At 35.6% G+C, this 20,976-nt stretch overlaps 1 long non-coding RNA gene across 1 annotated transcript in view; it reads right to left on the reverse strand.

Moving 5' to 3' along the window:
• Window positions 1-405: 405 nt before the first annotated feature.
• The window catches only part of LOC103876737, a 633,632-nt gene continuing 613,061 nt past the window's right edge, over window positions 406-20,976 (reverse strand). The window contains exon 6 of the long non-coding RNA XR_004178378.1: window positions 406-3,756. This is a non-coding gene — a long non-coding RNA (uncharacterized LOC103876737). The remainder of the gene's footprint in view (window positions 3,757-20,976) is intronic.

The following is a 20,976-nucleotide window of genomic DNA, read 5'->3' on the forward strand; positions in this document are numbered from 1 at the left end:
TTTACAAGGGGGAATTTTCCTGCACAAGCTCTCTTTGCCTGCTGCCATCCATGTAAGATGTGACTTGCTGCTCCTTGCCTTCCGCTGTGATTGTGAAGCCTCATGTGGAACTGTATGTCCAAAAACTTCTTTCTTTTGTAAAATGCCCAGTCTTGGGTATGTCTTTATCAGCAGTGTGAAAATGGACTAATACACAGAACAAAAGTCACTTTAACATGTTTCATTTGGCCTTGGAAAAGTGCTGTGCTTAAAGAGATTGTTGCCAAATTTATCCTTCAAAATACAAGTCAGATATTTTAATTCCTGCCTTCAGATGATTTCAGTAAGTCCTCAATATTAAAATAATAAAGCAAAACCTCTTTAAATCTTTCAAGCCACTGGAGATCTTGCTGTTTGTTTTTTTGGTTTTTTTTTTTTTTTTTTTTTTTTTTTTAGCTCTTTAGTCTTATCTCAAAACCATCACTATAGCTAATTTTCTATTAACATTACACTGTCCATACAATTCTTGACAAATAAAGAACACAGGAAGACAAGCAAGTTCTTCCTCCCAACCCCCAATTTTCTTTGATTTCTAAGATGGGACAAGAAAGTCTGATTCACACCAAACAAGAAACTTCTGAAAACATGATGCTGAGCTTGAAAAGTCTCAAAGCTGAGCTGAGGTTACTCATCTAATAGGAACTGCAAGGCCCTCTTGAGTTGGGCATTAGAAACTTCAGTGCATATTTACCTACACACATATCTAGCATCACTACAGTCTTTTAAAACTAACTTGGAAAAATGTTTCACTAACCAAACCTTGTAAACTGATTTGCATCCTGGGTCACTAGCCATGTGTGTTATACTGCATTGCTCCCTATCTGTGAAAGTGTGGCTTAAAATGAATAAATTTTAAGAAATTAAAAATTACACCCCTAGTTCAGTTCCCCCAATAATATAATAATAGACGAAATTTTGAGTAGCTTCTGGATACGGTTGAAGAACACAGATCAGATTTACCTTCCTACTTGATACAAAAAAGGAAAAAAAAACGGACAAAACTAAGGAAACAATGGTTTTCAAGCCATCAGGCAACAAAAGATGGCAACATTTGAGACAGAAAATAGATAATGAGAAAAGAACCAAAGATTAAAATACAAGAAGAGAGAACATGAATATGGTTGTAAGTCAAAAGAGGTCCTCAAAATAAGCAGTACACTTTTGCAATATCTCAAAAAAGGGTACCCTCTATCATAAATCCTAAGGACAAATCAATGTAGTACTTTGTTAAGAAATGTAAGGTCTATATGAGTGCTGAAGGAGTTACTGTATTCTCCATGGAGCAAATATTAGGTTGGTGCAAACATAATTGCAGTTTTTGACAATACTTTTAATAGGCAAGAACCCAATAACTTTTGCACCAACTTAATATGTCAATGGGAACATTAAATTTCCTTGAACAGTATAATGTGTTTCTGTGACAATATTCTAATTCTAAGACTTCGCCTGTTGGAGTGATGTTTCCTATTCCAATGACCATGAGGAGATATTATTATTACTCCTCACTCTGATGATGCTCCAAGTCCTAAATTTAAGCTTTGAGGTTTGATAATGCCAAGTCCTATTTCAGCTCTTGTGAATCTGATGTACATTGAGAAGGCTATCATTTTCTCTCTCAAGTCAACAACTGTACATTTTTAAAAGACTTTATTCCGCTCCCCACCCCCAAATATTTAAGCAGGATATTTTATTGTCTCAGGTTCTGACAAAAATTTTATCATCTGGGATGTAACAAGATGGAAAAAAAAAATGCACGATTCTTGTTTTTTTATATTCTTCTGTTTAGTGTAATGTCATCTGATTACAAAAAGTTCTATATTTTCATGCAACCTTTTAAATGAATTCTTGTCCAATTATGTGAGAGGTATGGGTAAACTTGAAACCAACATAATACACATGCTAATATATTTAGCTAGCAATGTGTATTTGGCACCTCTTATGTGCCAGGAAGTAGTCTCAGTGCTAGTTAAAAAGTGATTTTGATGCACACAAACTCCTAACTCTGTGAGGTAAATGAAATATGTTAATTAGCTTGATTGTTATAATCATTTAATAATACATTTATATATAAACATCACAAAATATTGTATACATCAAATATATACAATTTTTATTTGCCAAGTATTCTTCAATACAACAAGGGAAAAATGAATGTACCATCTGTATCAGTCAGGGTTCAAGCAGTGAACAGAAACAAAACAGAAATTTGAACAGGGAAGATTTCATACAACATGTTTTTAACTATAATAGGAAACTGGAGTAATGAGATATTGGCTAGAAGAAGTAAGGAGAACGCTAAGCAGTGTGGGGCTAGCAGATACATGGATCCATCACTATATCTTGGGCTGAGATAGTATGCCCAAGGAGGAGCCTGCTTGGCTCTGGAGGTCACAAACAAGTCCACTGTACAGGAGAAAAGCCACTGTGCTAGCAGAAATTGAACATGTTTTCTAGGGTTCTGGGGAAGGTTTCATGGTATGGGGGACAGGGTATCCCTGTCTCACCAGAAGCTACTAAACTACCAAGGGCAGATGTATTTTCCATAGGGTGACTAACTTGTCCTGGCTTGTCCAAAAATGCCTAATTTTAAAGTATAAAGCCCTATATGCTACAAACACCCGCAGTCCTAAGCAAACCAGTATGGTTGGTCACCTAGATTTCTGATAACAGCTTCTGGCCACTAGGAGCTTGTGGCTGCTGAGCACTGCAGATGCTCAGCACTGCAGAAACTGTACGCACTATGAGAGCCTGGCACTGGAACTTTGCCCACGTTGCAGACACTGGGCACTGAGGAAGTCATGGGTGCTGCAGGAGGTGAATGCTGGAAAAGCCACCCACATTGCAAAAGTCCATTGACAGTGCAGAATTAAGGCTTGGATAAATTATGTCATGGGGATATTTTAAAGAATGTGACATCATATCACATTTCACCTCCTTCATATTAAAGAAGGTGACATGCTTTAGAAATGCAGTAACTAAAAATGACCCTAATTAATTTAATTCCTTGGGCCAATTTCATTGACTCTTCCAAATAGTGAATAACTCCAGTACTCCCCAACAAGGCTCTGCACAAAGGACAACCATACATGTGTTTTTTGAAATGGGACTGGAAAGTCAATAGACAATATCTTGCCTGGGGATGGGTTAGTGGCGTTGATCGTGGACTCTTAGATTCCTTGAAAACACATGAACGCTGCTGCAGGAAACTAGCAAACCACTGGTTACCCAGAGGATTTAGCAGAAGATGTAGCGCGGCAAGACAAGTAAGCAACATGCTTTTCTGGGTCGAGCTGGGTAGGAAGATATTGTAAGGACCCATGCAGCTCCCTAGTGTCTTGATACTTGTGGGAGCCGGAGAAATGTCTGTCATGTACTACCAACTGCATGCAAATAAGCATGAGTGTTTTCATGAGCCTCCTAGATATATGCGTATCTCTTAACTCCACAATCTAAGATTACATAGTAAGAAACAGGCAAGCTTACCAGCTGGAATCAGAGCATAAAAGCACCGACATCAAGGCCCAAACTGCCTCAAACCTGTGGCAATTGACTAAACTCCAGGAAAACAGAATCCATTATTGACCCATGAAACAGACTTCCCACTAAGAATGAGTAAGCAGGCTCCTTGTAGAGAAAGCAACCGAGCCTGGAAGGCTTTTAACTTACCTCCTTCCAAAGCAGCTGAAATAATAAAGCAATGTTGTCCAGATCACTGTCCTGCAGAGAGAAAGAAGACCTAAAATCAGTTTGAACAAAGTCAAAGGAAATCCAAAAAATGACAAGGAAATAGGTTAATGTTATCTGAGTGACCCTTATTCGTGAGTTAAGAACTTTTATAACTTTACATTTCATACTGCATTTCCTCCTAACAATTTTGTGAGTTACATTTTATTATCTTCATTTTGCAAGTGAAAAAGGCGAGGCTCCTGGAGTTGAAGGAAATTGACCAATTCTTCAAGAACTAGTAAGTGTCAGACCCTGGAATCACACAACATTCTTTTCTCTAGTGGTCTATGAGTAGACATGGCCCTTATTTTGACTTAAAACGGTAATCAATAGAAAAGAATAAGAATAACCTACATTGTATTATACTTGGTTTTGCTTATGAAAAAGATGATGCTTCTAAAGAAAACACAGTTGTAGAATTCAGGAAATCACTGCAATGAATATTCTATCCTCTGAGTGTTCCCAGAGAGATGAAGTAAATGCCACATTCTCTGGCCACCTTGACTTCTCTCCAATGCCTTTAAATAGATTTTAAAAATTATATCTAGTTTTCTATTCTTCCTGATGTGAAGTTTGCTCTGCTGCAAACTAGTTTATCATAGCCAGAATTGAAAGATAAACAATTTTTGTAAGGAAATTGGTCATTATCTGACTGACTTTTAATTATGTGCATATATTAAGCTAGTACATACACTTCTACAATCTGTCCTAAACATAACTCACGTATATGTATGAAGACATATGTGGAAAGGTTTTACTGTATTTTTCCACAATAAAAAAATTGGAAAATATTTAAATTATTTCAATAGAAGAGTTGTATTACATACATGATAGTATATTTATTCAATGAATATTATGCATCAATTATAAAGAATGGAAATAAAATTACATTATATTAACACTGACAGGTCATAAAGGGGTCCTTATTTCTTACCTTACATGAAAATCAACTCAAGATGGATTAAAGACTTAAATCTAAGAACTGAAACTATAAAAATTCTAGAAGATAACATTGGAAAAACCATTTCAAACATTGGCTTAGGCAAGAATTACACGACCAAGAACGCAAAAGGAAATGCAACAAAAATAAAGATAAATAGTTGGGAGCTAATTAAACTAAAGAGCTTTTGCGCGGCAAAAGGAACAGTCAGCAGAGTATAGGGGAAACCCACAGAGTAGAAGAAAATCTTCACAAGCTATACATCTAACAAAGGACTAATATCCAAAATCTATAACAAACTCAAGCAAATCAGTAAGAAAAAACTAGCAATCCCATCAAAAAGTGGGTTAAGGACATGAATAGACAATTCTCAAAAGAAGATATACAATGGCCAACAAATGTGAAAAAATGCCCAACATCACTAATGATCAGGGAAATACAAATCAAAATCACAATGTGATACCACCTTACTTCTACAAGAATGGCCATAATTGAAAAATAAAAAAACGCTAAATGTTGGCATGGATGTTGTGATCAAGGAATGCTGCTACACTGCTGGTAGGGATGTAAACTAGTACAACCACTATGGAAAACAGTGTGGAGTTTCCTTAAAGAACTAAAAGTGAACTACTTTTTGATTCAGCAATTCCTCTTATGGGTAGCTAGCCAGAGGAAAAAAAAGTCATTATACCAAAAAGATACTGAACACATATGTGCATAGCAGCACAACTCACAATAATAAAATCATAGAACCAACCCAAATGCCCATTAATCAATGAGTGGATAAAGAAACTGTAGTATATTGATATGAGGTAATATTACTCAGCCAATAAAAGTAATGAATTAACGGCATTTTCAGTGACCTGGATGAGATTGCAGACTATTATCCTAAGCAAAGTAATGCAGGAATGAAAAACCAAATATTGTATGTTCTCACTGATATGTCAGAGCTCAGCTATGAAGACGCAAAGGCATAAGAATGATACGACGGACTTTGGGAACTTGGGGTAACAGTAGGGAGGTAAGAGATAAAAGACTACAAATATGGTGCAGTGTATACTACTTGGGTGATGGGTGCACAAAAATCTCACAAATCACCAGTAAAGAACTTACTCATGTAGCCAAATACCACCTGAACCCCCATAACTTATGGAAAAAAGGTTAATTTTTGAGTGTAAGAGTTTATAATAAATACAGCAATAAATACAATAAATAAATAGCAATAAATACAGTAAGTTACACTAATGTAAGGTAAAAAGGTATGAGTGTATTTAATGTATAAAACGTAGACTAGATGTAATGCTTTTCAAACTAGTCTTTGATGAAGACACATGTTTTATTTGTTAATTTTAAAAGTTTGCAGACCAACCCTTTTATAAAATATGATTAAAATGAATAACTGATTACATCTTTTGTTATCATGAGAAAATCAATGGCTATAAAAGTTTCTAAACATCTCTGTAGACTGAAAACTACCCTTCCCTAGGTTGGCATAGCCCACCAACTACCCTTCAAGTAGCATAGATTAAGACTTTCCACAAACTACTGAAAGTCATTTTAGGCACGACTGGTAGTGAAAGTTAGATCATACGTTAAATTGAATTGTTAAAATTCTTATAAGCCTCGTATACATTTTTTTGTTACTTGCATACAAAATATTTAAAGGAGAGGTATCCACTATTTCATTGGTCTGATCTGTCCCAGCTATTATATATGTGATTTCTTCAAACACACAATTTTTAATTTTTCATTTATTAATTTTAAAGAAATGTATTAACCTCTAAATATAATATATTCTCTGTACTGGATCCTTTTCTTAGGCATCAATTCTGAATGAAGTATCTTCGTTCATAGACTTATTTTTAGCATGTAAATTTAATTCTAAAGCAATTAACTTCAGACCTCTCCACATTGTATATTTATCATGTAACATAAGATCAATGATAAAAGATACAGTGAATTATAAAAGTGTGTTGTAGTATTTCTCTTCAGTTGAAGTAATCGCTTTGGAAGTATGCGTTGTTGAATAATGGCCAAGCATACTTATCTTCCTGAATCAGCTGCCAAGGAGACTAGGAACCAACTTTCAGTGATTACTGAAATGCATATCACCAAGTAGTATCTTTCCTTTTTTCTATTTTTTAAGACCTATATTTTTGAACCCACAGTAAACTAGTATAATATCTTATATCACAGTTGGCTGATATCAGCTGTCCTTCCATGTACATATATGTGGTTCTTCTAATAAAAATGTGGAGTCTAATTCTTGCCTTGAATTTGGGCTCTTAGGAACTTACAGATTGCAGTTAAAGTCATACTGTGAGAATTTGAGGCTATATCATAAAATGGGCATTTTGATTCTTTATGTCTCATTTATTTACGTATTCATTCACTCACTAATTTGTTTATTTGTGCAGCAAACACAAACAAATATCTGTTACATTTTGTGATATTGAAAGAGCCATAATATTACCAAGCAATCAATGGGCTCCTTGCCTGACGTGCATAGAGGCCAATACCATGGCACGGACTTTTGACCAAAGAAAAGCTTTATTTCAAGTCAACTGGCAAGCAGACAAGAGGATATGCTCAAATCTGTCTCCCTAAGCTTGAGTTTGGGTCAGGTTTTATAAACATAGGGTAATGAAATGTAATCTGACTGGATCTTATAATGAGATGGTGCTAAGGGGCATGATCTGACTGGTCCTGCCATGAGATTACACCAGAGCTTGATCTGACTGAATCCTGGATCCTGCCATGGGGTGTCCACTTCTAAATTCAGTCCCCGCTCTTCAGACTGAGCACTTAGGTTCCCCCTGTGGTTGCATACTCGCTACATCTGGGCATGCTCAGGTTGCATGAACTTCAACCTGAGAGTCCATGGCAACTATAAAACAACTCATAACTTTGTAATGTAAAAGTTGAACCAGATTGGCCTGATGCAGTTACAATAGCTCTGAACAGACATGTAAATACTTATCACAATATTAATGCAATCCATGTAAGTGCAGGTTTTTCTGGCACTCAAGCAAAGGGATTCTGATAGTCTTCTCCCAAATAATTAAACACCATTGATATGTTTGACACTTCCTAAATTTATATGTACACATAATTGTATTACCATATGATTTGTACCTATGCTATCAGCTACCTGCTGAATACAACACCAGGAAGATATTTTGTTACCTCAAACATGATAAATCAATGATGTTTTCCCTCTCAAATCTGTGTTTCATTATGTATTTTTTACATTGGTGAACGTTAGAAGTATTCACACATTTGGCTGGACGCGGTGGCTCATGCCTGGTATTCCAGCACTTTGCGAGGCCGAGGCGGGCGGATCACGAGGTCAGGTGATCGAGACCATCCTGGTTAACACGGTGAAACTCCGTCTCTACTGAAAATACAAAAAAATAGCTGGGTGTGGTGGCGGGCGCCTGTAGCCCCAGCTACTCGGGAAGCTGAGGCAGGAGAATGGCGTGAACCCAGGAGGTGGAGCTTGCAGTGAGCCAAGATTGCGCCACTGTACTCCAGGCTGGGCGATAGAGCAAGACTCCGTTTAAAAAAAAAAAAAAAAAAGGAGTATTCACACATTTGCTCAGGTCAACCTTTATTCATCCCTTTGCCTAACAATGAGTCAGTGACAAAATCCAGTTAATTTGGTATCCTCAAATATCTCTCCAAATTATCTCAATACCCCATCTCCTCAAATTATCTATAGACTCCCATGTTTTCTATCACTGAATATTAAAATAACTCCTTACATATTCTCTCTCAAGTTCATTTGGAACATGACAGCCTGTGTTGCTTTTTTCCCCCCAAAGTTGAAATGTGTTAGATCCCTTTCTTGATTAAAGCATTTCAATAGTTTCCCATTGTGTTCGCTGTGAATTCTACTCCAGAGCACAAGATGTGTAAGACATTTATGATCTAACCTTTCCTAATTATTTCAGATCTGTCTCTCAGCCTTTATTCCCTCAAATGGAAAGTTTCAATCAAGCTAAACCTGCTCTTCCCCCACACTTATCATCTACTGTTACCTCTTGGCTTATGCATTTGGCATTTGCCATGTTGAATGTTTAAACCTCTCCTATTCATCTTTGCCTGGTTAAATTTCATTCTTCCCTAATTACTCAGCTTAGATGTTACCTTTTAGTGAAGAAATTTCTGAGCATTTAAATTTATTTTATCGGTTTCTCTCTAGTACTTTAGCACCTTATGTACTTTCACATAGTGCTAGTATCTAGCAGACAAACAGTCAATAGTAACAATTACTATTATTTATATTTAGTGGCTAGACTTGTGACCACATCAACAAATGTAAAATAAAAACTCATAGACTAGAAGAAAATGCAGTGAAAATTATTGCAGCTGTAAAGCATAAAAAAATTTTAGCACAAATAAGCACATATTGAAGTAAAAAAAAAGATACATTGAAATGTTTTCAAATGAAAAAGATTTGCTCTTTGAAAATCAGTATTAAAAATGAAAAGGCAAGCTAGAGAGTTGGATAAAATATCTACAACACATATTTAAAGGGACTTGTATCCTAAATATATAAAGCCCTCTTTCAATATTTTAACATAAAAACAATATACAAAATGGGCAAAGATTTTAAGAGACTCTATAAAGAAGAGAATGGGCATGCAATGTTCCTTATGTGATCATATCAGAATTTAATATTTTAGGGGGTGTTTTTAACACTATTTTATCAATATAATTAGACTTTGTTTAACAATAAAATTTTTAATGGATTTCAAGAGTGTTTACAGATAATTTTCAGTTATTTTATTGAGAAGCTATATTGACTTATTTTCCAGTGACCCAAAATATAATGCATTTACTAAAACTTCAGGTGCTCTTTTCTTTACTCTTATTTATTTCTTTTTTATTTTTATTTTTTTTCAGAGGTTTGCCAGTCAGAACTTTGAATTTAATTTTTTGAAAAAGAAAACAAAGAAAGTCAAATAAGAAGGCTGTGTGCTTTTACCTCCTACAAGACTGCTATCATCTGGGTAACCATGCAATTTTTGGATGCAACTTGACAAATCTTGACTATGACAGACCATCTTCAGTATGAATGTCTATCACCAATTTGTTGTTTTTTCCAGTTAATTCAAGGACACTGTACTGTACTCCACCCATTATCTCTTTTGCATCGAACCCACCATTATATTTACAAAAATGATAGTTTTACTCCAGAGAACTGGAAACATAAAACATTTTATATGTACCTACAAGATATGCTGCATACATGGACAGAAATTAAATTGACTTTCCTTTATTCCTTGATTCTTTTTATGAACATCACGGATGAAGCAGGAGTTTAAATATGTACATTTATGTGCACATGTGGAAAATACATTAATTTAAAAAGTCATAAATATGGAAAATATGCCACAGTTCTCATTTTTAACTTATTGTTCATGGAATCTAAAAATATGATAACTGCTACCTTGGTAGATGGAGTAGCTGGGGGCCTGACATTTTGAGGCTGCTATCCATGCAGAAAAAATAATTCAGAATTGATACAGAAATCAGAGAGAAAATGAAGAATTTGCTGTCATAAAGTTTATGAAATATAGAGTTTGAAAATGACTGATAGTATTTACATGCTATTTGCCAAGCAAGGGGCAAGTAAGGGACTAAGTGGTTTATGCAAGATAATTACCTTAATTTTCACAAGAACGTGAGGCATAAATTTTAATTACGGCCTTTTTACAGATGATCAAACTGAGGCCATGAGAGGTTAAGGAACTTATATGAATTCACATAAAGCTGAAATGCATCGTATGTAGCTTAGAGACTAACAGTTACAGCAAAAATGTTCAAGAGAATGTGTTCCTTTTAAGTTAACAAAGCTATACATATTGAACAATTTGTAATTCCCATCTGATAATGATGATCATAACTATAAGTATGTGCATGTGTATAATGTGCAAGTTCTGTGCACCTACACATAGTTGTGTGTGCATGTTTTAATATATAAATAGGTATGGCATACCTGCACAGATACAGTTATATATACACTTAATATGTACATGGGTAGAGAGGAAGGACAGAGAAACAAATATGGAAAATGCAAATAAAGCCTCTGAAAACAATGAAGTGAAACAAATTTTGATTTTATTGATTAATGAATTTAGTGATACTATTATCTCCCTGCTGAAAATAAATTGACTGTAATAATTCAAATGACAGCTATTTGGAAATCACGAAATGTATAAAGTATTTGAAGATACTGACAAAATTTGCTTTTGCCAGGTCAGAGAAAACTTTGCCAAATAAAGTTGGATAAAATTTACGTAATACTAATAACTTAATGAAAATAGTAGAATACATTGTTTTACACCTTACTAAAAGTGCATACTATGGAGATACAATGTTAATGAGATATGCAAACTGATCTCAGTGAGACAGCCGACCTTGCATTTTGTCCTGTAAAATTTGAAACTAATAGCATGCAGACAACATTTCTGGCTTTCAAACTAAAGTTAAATGGTAGTGCCTATTGAGAAAGTCACAGGAGCTGCAGGCTGAATATGGGTCATTAGAGATGTATAATTGAGCTACAATTATGGTAAACATCTGACAGTTTTTTAAAACACTGACAACTTAAGAAAATATATCTTTATAATAAAATGTATTTCCTAAATGTCAAATTGCAGATAACTTAAATTTTGATAATCTATAATAATTTGCCAAGGAATGTAAAAATTACAGAATGACAAATCATCAATTAAATATCAGATCTAAGTTTTAGATTTAAAAAATATATCTTTATAACCATAGTGTGTTTTAATTGTCTTTCCAAAATTCATTTAAATTCTTACTATTTTAGACATACGCTGAGTAATATCCTATGGTACGACACAAACCATTCCAACACCAGGGGACTTGGTTTTGCTCTCAGTTTAAGGGCTGGAACTTACCTTGTGGGAATGTGATAAAATTATTCTTAACTCCAAGGGATTTTCCAACTCTTTGCATAGAATAGCCTTTTTGTTTCATTAGAATATGATTATTGAGAAAGGAACCAGCTTTAGAGAAAGATTTTCCCAACTTATGAGCATTTATTTTTTTAATTTTTAATTTTAATTATTATGGCTGTATAATAGTTATACATATTAATGGGATAATATGATATTTTGATGCAAGCATGCAATGTATAATGATCAAATCAGTGTAATTGGGGCAGGCATCACCTTAAACATTTATCATTTCTTCATGTTAAGAATATTCCCATTTTGGTTTTGATTTGCATTTCTCTAATGACCAGTGATGATGAACTTTCTTTCATATGTTTGTGGTGACATAAATGTCTTCTTTTGAGAAGAGTCTGTTCATATCCTTTGCCCACTTTTGATGGGGTTTTGTTTTTTTTCTTGTAAATTTGTTCAAGTTCCTTGTAGATTCTGGATATTAGACCTTTGTCAGATGGTTAGATTGCAAGGCTGTGGAGAAATAGGAACGCTTTTACACTGTTGGTGTGAGTGTAAATTTGTTTAACCATTGTGGAAGACAGTGTGGCAATTCCTCAAGGATATAGAAACAGAAATACCATTTGATCCAGAAATCCCATTACTGGGTATATACCAAAAGGTTTATAAATCATTCTACTATAAAGACACATGCACACATATGTTTATTGCAGCACTATTTACAATAGCAAAGACTTGGAACCAATCCAATGCCCATTAATGATAGATTGGATAAAGAAAATGGAATACTAGGCAGCCATAAAACAGGATGAGTTCATGTCCTCTGCAAGGACATGGATGATGCTGGGAGCCATCATTCTTAGTAAACTAACATAGGAACAGAAAGCCAAACACCGCATGCTCTCACTCATAAGTGGGAGTTGAACAACGAGAACACATGGACACAGGGAGGGGAACATCACACATCAGGGTCTGATGGAGGGTTAGGGGTAAGGGGAGGGAGAGCATTTTAGGACGAATACCTAATGCATGCAGGGCTTAAAACCTATATGATGTGTTGATAGGTGCAGCAAACCACCATGGCACACGTATAACTATGTAACTAACTTGCACATTCTGCACATGTACCCCAGAACTTACAGTAAAAAAAAAAAAAAAAAAAAAAAAAAAAAAAATTCCCGGAGGAGGCAGAGCATGGGTGAATAAAAGCCTCCACAGATTGTCCTTTTGACAGGAATACAAACTGAACTACAATCCACACAACAAAGCACCTTCATAATAACCAAAAATCAGGTTAGCTATCGTAGTACCTGGTTTTAACACTATATCAAGGAAAGAGGCACTAAAGAGGGTAGAAAAGACAGTGTGAATTGCTGGCATCACTCTACCCTCATCTTTTTGCAGTGGCCACACTACTCAGAGAGAGAATCTAAGTGCTTTGAGAAGAGAGAGCACAGTAATTGTGGGACTTTGCATTTGAATCCTGTGTTGCCCTGTCACAGGGGAAAGCAACACTAAGCAGAACTCAGCTGACACCTACAGAGGGAGAATTAGACCAGCCCTATCCATGGGGCAGCCACTCATCTCAGCGGTTGGGACCTGAGTTCTAGCTAGCCCCACTACCATAAGCTAAAGGGCTCTGGGTTCCTGAATAAACTTGAGAGGCCGTCTAGGCCACAGAACTGCAATCCCAGACAAGTCCTGGAGTTGTGCTGGGCTTGGAGCCATGGATCGTGGGACATGCAACCCAGTGAGACACCAACTGGGAAGGCCCAGGGAATGAATACAGGTTGTAGTCAGAGAATACTCACCATGGGCATGGGGTGGTGGTGGCCACAGCGAGAGACTATTCCTCTTGCATAAAGGGGAAGGAAGAGTGGGAAGGACTTTGCCTCATGGTTTAGATGCCAGCTCAGCCACAGTAAAATAGAGCACCAGGTAGATTCTTAAGGTTTCTGACTTCAGGTCCCCGCTCCAGATGACATCTTGGAGACCAGCAAGAACTGGAGAGAGCTCACTGCCCTGAAGAGAAGGATATGATCCTGGCTGGCTTTGCCAACTGCTGATTGTAGGGCTCTGAGGTCTTGAGTGAACACCAGGACAGCTTACCAAAGCAGGATGGTTATCAACCAAGCCTTGGTGTCAGAGACTCCAGTACTATGATGGTTTAGATCTGACCCAGCACACTCTTGAACATCCACAAGCATTAAGAGAATCCAGGAAAACTAGTCCATTTTGTGCGGTGATGTTTTCCTGGATGCTCTTGATGCTTGTGGATGTTCACGAGTGTCCAAGATTGGAGTGACCAATCTTGGAGAGACAGAGATATGTGACTTCTCAGACAGAGAATTCAAAATAGCTATTTTAAGGAATCTCAAAAAAATTCAAGATAATACAGAGAAAGGATTCAGAGTCTTATCAGATAAATTTAACAAAGAGATTAAAATAATTAAAAACAAATTCTGGAGTTGAAAATGCAATTAAAATACTGAAGAATGTAAAAGAGTTTCTTAACATCAGAATTCATCAGGCAGAAGAAAGAATTATTGAGCTTGAAGACAGGCTATTTGAAAATACACAAATGAGACAAAAGAAAAAGAAATAAAGCAGAAAGAAGCATGCCTACAAAATCTAGAACACAGCCTCAAAAGGGCAAATCTAAGAGTTATTGGTCTTAAGGAGGGAGTAGAGAGAGAGGGGTAGAAATTTTATTAAAAGGGATTATAATAGAGAACTTCCCAAAGCTAGAGAATGATATCAATATTCAAGTTCAAAAAAGTCATATAACACTAAGAACATTTAGCCCAAGTAAGAATACCTGAAGACATTTAATAATCAACTCCCAAAGGTCAAGGATAAGGAAAATATTTTAAAAGCATCAGGAAAAATACAAATACAATACGTTATATAACAATTGGTCTCTAATATATCTGCCAGCAGAATTCTCAGTGGAAACCTTATAGGCCAGAAGAGAGTGGTGTGACATATTTAATTTGCTGGAGGAAAAAATAAATGTTGGTGAGGATATGGAGAATAGGGAACCTGAGTACACTGTTGGTGACAATGTAAATTATTACAGCCACTCTAGAGAATGGTTTAGAGGTTCTGCAAAAACTAAAAATAGAACTTTCATATGATTCAGCAATCCCACTGCAAGATACATACCCTAAAAAACAGAAATCAGTGTATCAAAGAGATGTCTACACTCCCATGTTTATTACGGCACTCTTCACGACAGCCAAGATTTGGAATTTACCTAAGTGTCCATCAGCAGATGAATGTATTGAAGGAAATGTGGTACATATACACAATGGAGTACTATTTGCCCATAAAAATGAATGTGATCCTGTCATTTGCAAACACATGGGTTAATAATATTCTGTTGTGTATATGTACCACATTTTTTTATCCATTCATCCATTGATGGACACTTACATTGATTTCATATCTTAGTTATTGTGAATAGTGTCATAATAAATATGGGAGTGCAAATATCTCTTTAATACATTGATTTTCCTTTTTTATATATATATATATTGTATTAGTCCATTTTCATGCTGCTAATAAAGACATACCCGAGACTGGGTAATTTATAAAGAAAAAGAGGTTTAATGGACTCACACATTTACATGGCTGGGGAGGCCTCACAACCATGGTGGAAGGTGAGGGAAGAGCAAAGGCATGCCTTAATGGCATCAGGCAAAGACAGAATGAGAACCAAGAGAAAGAGGTTTCCCCTTATAAAATCATCAGATCTTGTGAGACACATTCACTACCAAGAGAACAGAAGAGGGGAAACTGCCTCCGTGATTCAATTATCTCCCACCGGGTCCCTCTCACAACTCATTGGAATTATGGGAGCTATAATTCAAGATGATATTTGGGTGGAGACACAGTCAAACCATATCAGATATATACCCAGAAGGAAGATTGCTGGGTCATATGAAATCTGAAGATATGACTTGTGTTTCTTTTGGCAACTTGGCCATCAAGTGTTCTGTTACCCTTCATCACAATACCCAATATCCTCCCGAAAATCTTCAGAGAAATGTACAGCCTCATGTATCATAATTAACATTAATATTTATTGAGTACGAATTGTGTCAGATACTGTGTTATGCATTTTATTTACATTATCTTAATACCAAAAATAATTTCATAAGTTAGGGCAGATGCTTTTCTCCATATTTACAGTTGAAACTGATGCTCATAGAAGGCACATAATTTTCCCAGAATAACACAGAAGTGGTGGCATAGCTGGGATTTGAAACCAAGTTTAATTAAATTCATTGTTTATTTTCTTAATGTCTATACTTGATATTTGACATTTTGGTGAAGGGCTATATTGACTATCTGAACTCTTGATACACAGAAAATTTAGGTTATCACAGACTTTGGTGGGAATAGACCCTTTCCCCTTTCTTCCTTGATAGAACATGAGAAAGCTTGTTCTTGCTTTTCCAGTGTTCTCTTCAATAGGGAACAGGTGTGTGACCCATACTCTACCACTCTGCCTCACTTGCCCAAAGTGGCAACTCTGAAACACTAATGCAAGTAAGAGGAGACTAGAAATAATTAATTGTGTGTTTGTGGAATTAAGAGTTTCATGGTGATCTCTAAATAAAAGATTCATGTTTTATGTAAAGGTGGCTTCCCTGTTTAGCTGGAGAGACGTCAAAATATGTTCCCATAACCAGAGATTCTGACCCATGTCCGTGACCTGCTAAGAGCTCTGTGAGAAGGCTGATCAAAGGGTATCAGTCATATGGCTAGGTGTGGTGGCTCACGCTTGTAATCTCTGCACTTTGGGAGGCTGGGGCAGGCAGATCACTTGAGGTCATGAGTTCGATTCCAGCCTGACCAACATGGCAAAAACCTGTCTCTACTAAAAATACAAAAAATAACCAGGTGTGGTGGTGTGTACCTGTAATCTCAGCTACTCAGGAGGCTAAGGCAGGAGAATTGCTTGAACCCGGGACGCGGAGGTTGCAGTGAGCCAAGATTGTGCCACTGCACTCCAGTCTGTGCAGCACAGGAGACACCATCTCAAAACAACAACAACAAAGACAAAAAAAGAGGATATCTTAAATAGGTAAGAAATCCCCCTTTCTTGGAATATCTATCACAAAATAAAGAACAAGATCACTTTTTTCCTTAAAGCAATGTTTAGTCTATTAGCAAAAAAATACACAAGCTGTTTTCATCAGCTTGTATTTTTTTCCCATAATAGATCTGCATTTTTTATCTTGGTTGAATGACTCTTTGAAACTCTAGATGGCCTGCCAAACACTTCTTGTTATTCATCGTCGATTCACAAGGTTGTTCTTAACTCTCAGGTAATTATACATTTTTAAAACTTCCAGTCACCATTTTTGAAATGTGTGTAAATAACAGCTGGGCTATTGTTTTAATGTATAATGAAGCACACACAATTCATTTTTATGAAACAAAAAGCCACTGAGTCATTGGCATACCACTTTTTCTCTTACTTCTGCTTATAATCTTAAAACTATACAAATTGCCATTAGAGGGGAAAATCTACAGGTATATTGTCAAAGCCATTTTGTTGTCATGTTTCCCATTAGGAAAAAAAAATGGGTTATCATTAAAAAGGAAGGCTTGTAATAGATAGGCCAACAGAAGCAGTTTTCAGATTAATTTATATGCTGTCATTAGTTGCAATAGGAACTATCTATGGAAATCCAGCATTTATATATGAAGACTGGCTGAAGGGAATCAAGAAATTTGAAAACCCATAGTATCAAAATTGTAAATTCCCAAAAGGATAAACACAAAAGTGTGAATTTGTTATGTGTTTTTTGAACTATATTCATATTATACCATAAGGGAGTGGGGAAAAGGAAAAAGTCTTCTTGTTAGTAGCTTTCTATTGGTATGTAACATATTCTAAACATTTTCACTAAAGTTGATTGAAAAATTCTTATGATAAACGTTTTTGAACATTTTTATGTTAATTTAGGAATCTGGACACTTTTTGGGCTACCAACTTATATGATACCATCTCTATATTCAAGGATACAAAGTAAAGAGTTCCATAAGTAATTTACTGATAAATATGATATTTAAGGTATATAACTTGAATCACATTTAAAATATAGGTTATATAGAAAAAAGAATAATCATACGTCAGTGCAAAAAAAAAAAAAAAAAAAAAAACCAACAGCAGAGGTGAGGAATATTGTTGGTCATAGCCAGAGAATATCAGTACTCATTAAAAAATAAAAAAGGTAAATTGAGACAAAAAAGAAAAGCAAAACTTGAAGCTTTAGAACTGCATGTCCTTTCTCTTTCAGAGAAGGGAGAAAGGGGCTGAAATATAAAGAAGGGAGTCTGTGAGTGTCAGAAATGCTTTGGCCTGTAGCTGATATGTGTGGAGCTTAAGTGATAGAACCACTGTTTGTTAGAAACAGAAAGAGTAGGGGACAGATTGCTTTTATCAACACATAAGTTTTCCAATTAGCAATGTCAAGCGTAGAGTGTTAATTTAATGTTTTTTCTAGCCCCAAATTTCAGCCTTATTATATTGCTAGTGTTGCAAAATATAACATGAAGATTTGAAACTGAAATTTTACTTGTTCACATTGATCCTTTCTTTCCATGGTCTCTTCCCTAACAAACCTGTATATTTACTGCCCCAGGAAAAGAGCCAATCTAGTCTGATTAAAGAAAAAAAAAAATCTCAGTTGTGAATTTCAATGGCTATTTTTAAACTTTTTGCAGGAGTATTGTTAAAATGCTGTTGTTATTTGCTGCATTTTAAAAATTTTATTGTAGTAAGAACGCTTAGCATGAGAATCTACCCTCTTTACAGATTTTTAAATATATGATAAAGTATTGTTATTGTGGTAACAACACTTAACATGAGATAAGCGCATTCTTAACAAATTTTTAAGTGTACAATAAAGTATTAATATCTATAGGTACAATGTCATATAGCAGATCTCTAGAACTTTATTTATGGTGGATAACTGAGATTTTATTTTTAGTTCAAAAAGCAGAGCATCACTTATTAGGATGAAAGTCAGAAGCTCTCAGAGTATACAGTCCTCAAACTATACAGCTGAGAATGCATGATAATGCTAAATATCTTCTTCTCATCCAAAGGAGAAAAGAGTTTTATCACCAAGCATGTATCAAAGGAGTAAAATTCAAATGGGCCTTGACTAAAATGTAGATATGTTGAGTCTCTACAGTTACAATTTCCTACTTTGATCCATTTGGGTCAAATCCAAAGAAAGATCAGCAGGAGTGCGAATGAAAATGCATCGGTAAGTATGAAGGTATCTTTGAACAGATAACGTTTGTGCTTTGTTTATAAGGTAAGACCTGCCGATAATGAAAAATTGATAAAATGAGGGTAGAGTAACCCCAATATCTGAGTGAGATACTTAAGGAAATAATGCTGAGGTGATCCAATAATTCTTGACATTACATAGAAAATCACTTCAACTGTCTCCATATCTGTTGTAAGATTGCAGAGCTAAAGATGCTGGTAGTGATGGGATGATGATGGTGATCATAATGCCAACAGACATGTCTACATTCTTAACATCTATATTTTAAATCCCTCTAACAACTCCCTAATGCATGATCTGTTATTACCCTTATTTAGAGATGAAGAGAGTTTGTCATAGCTAGAAATACTGAGAGAAAATCTAGACAGTAGATTCTTTAAATTTAGAATGAGAAAAGCTAAAAGTGGAAAAGAAAATCTGATAGACAGTCATGATAGAGATGGGGTTTTCTGTAGCAAATGAGGCAGGACAGAGAACTGACAGAATGTTCAAAGTTTCAGTAAAAGCTATGGAAGATCAAGTACATCACACACACCAGAGGTCTCCTGACGGAGTGACTCATAACAGCCAACAGGGAAAACTAAAGTAGTTAGTTGAGTTTTCTCAGTGGTCAGCATAGGCCATCCATGTTTCTCTAAAATAACCAGCATCCTCAAAAACATAATGTGTGACTTTTTTACAAAAACTTTATATTCTTAAGCAACAAATATTTATTTCTCACTATAAATTCTTAGCCATTTGGGTTACAGGAGGGCTTCTGCTCGGTTGTAATCCTTTAGAAACCTAGTAAACAGTAACCACTCATTTGGATGCTCCTAGTTTCTATGCTAGAGAGAAAAATAAAAATCTGATTGGGTGATATTACATTGCATTTAAATGGGCTGGTCAATATATATGTGAATAATATGTCTCTTCAGTGACATGCTACTAACTTGTCTACCACTGATTTACTAATTCAGTGTATGGTCCCACCCAACCACAAAATGCTCCAGGAGGTGAAATTGTATTATGTCTTCAGAAAATAGAGAGCTGGAAATAATTGGTAAACTGTATTTCACTCTTTTGGTTACTAATATTTAGCTCACTTAGCTCACTTGTTTTCCTAAATAAAAATAGAGTATTTGTCATTGCACAAGAGTAAGGACTCAAAATTCTAGCCAGTTACAATATCAAACACAAAGCCCTGTGTCTTTGTAAGGTTTTTACCTCTTTGGTTTCATCACACGTGGCTATTAAACAATTTGCCCTTTTTTGCTGTCAGAGTGGCTTCTTCAGTTTTCTCATCCCTGTAGAATTTTGAGAGTTTAAAGACATTTTGAGCCTCAAATAGTCAAAAATTCACAAACTTTCCATTTACTTTCTTTTGAAAATGGTTCATGTTTTTCTGTTTTGTTTTTATTGTTGGATAATTGTGAATTTTATCCAGTCAACTGAAAATTTTGTTATGGAAGTCACGTTACGTTGTAGTCCTCTGAAAAGTATTGGTATTGCTGCTTGTTCCTTTGTTTGTTTTAGTAGGCAATTAATTTAGATCAACTCAAGTGTAAGACCTTTCTCTTGGAGTGCAGTTCAAGTTTCAGCACATTTCTTGAAATCTGGACCATGCATGTATGTAGTGATTTAGGGGTCAGTCAGAAGTGTTGGCAGAGAATATACATACACAGCTACACAGCATGTGGTGCTTTCCTCTCTGGATTTCTCCTTTACTAGATTCCCTCTCACTTTTAAGTGGTGTTGATTGCCTGAAACACTTATGTTTCTTGATGTTAGAAAGACTGTGTGTTTTCTTTCAAATTCTAACCACGCTATGTGGTCCTAAATTTGGTCACTTCTAAGGCTTAAGCTGTTAGTTTTAGAAACTCACCTTGTGCCTTTCCCTTCTTATAAATGTCTGTTTCCTTCCAGATTTACTTGCATTCTATTATTTTTCCACAAAGTTTATAATACTTATCTCTGGGAGGGATGATCCAAGAGGAACTTTGCCATTTAGGAACCAGAAGTTCTGAAATTAACT

The sequence above is a fragment of the Papio anubis genome, chromosome 14 (genome assembly GCF_008728515.1).
Source record: "Papio anubis isolate 15944 chromosome 14, Panubis1.0, whole genome shotgun sequence".
Classification (NCBI taxonomy): Eukaryota; Metazoa; Chordata; class Mammalia; order Primates; family Cercopithecidae; genus Papio; species Papio anubis.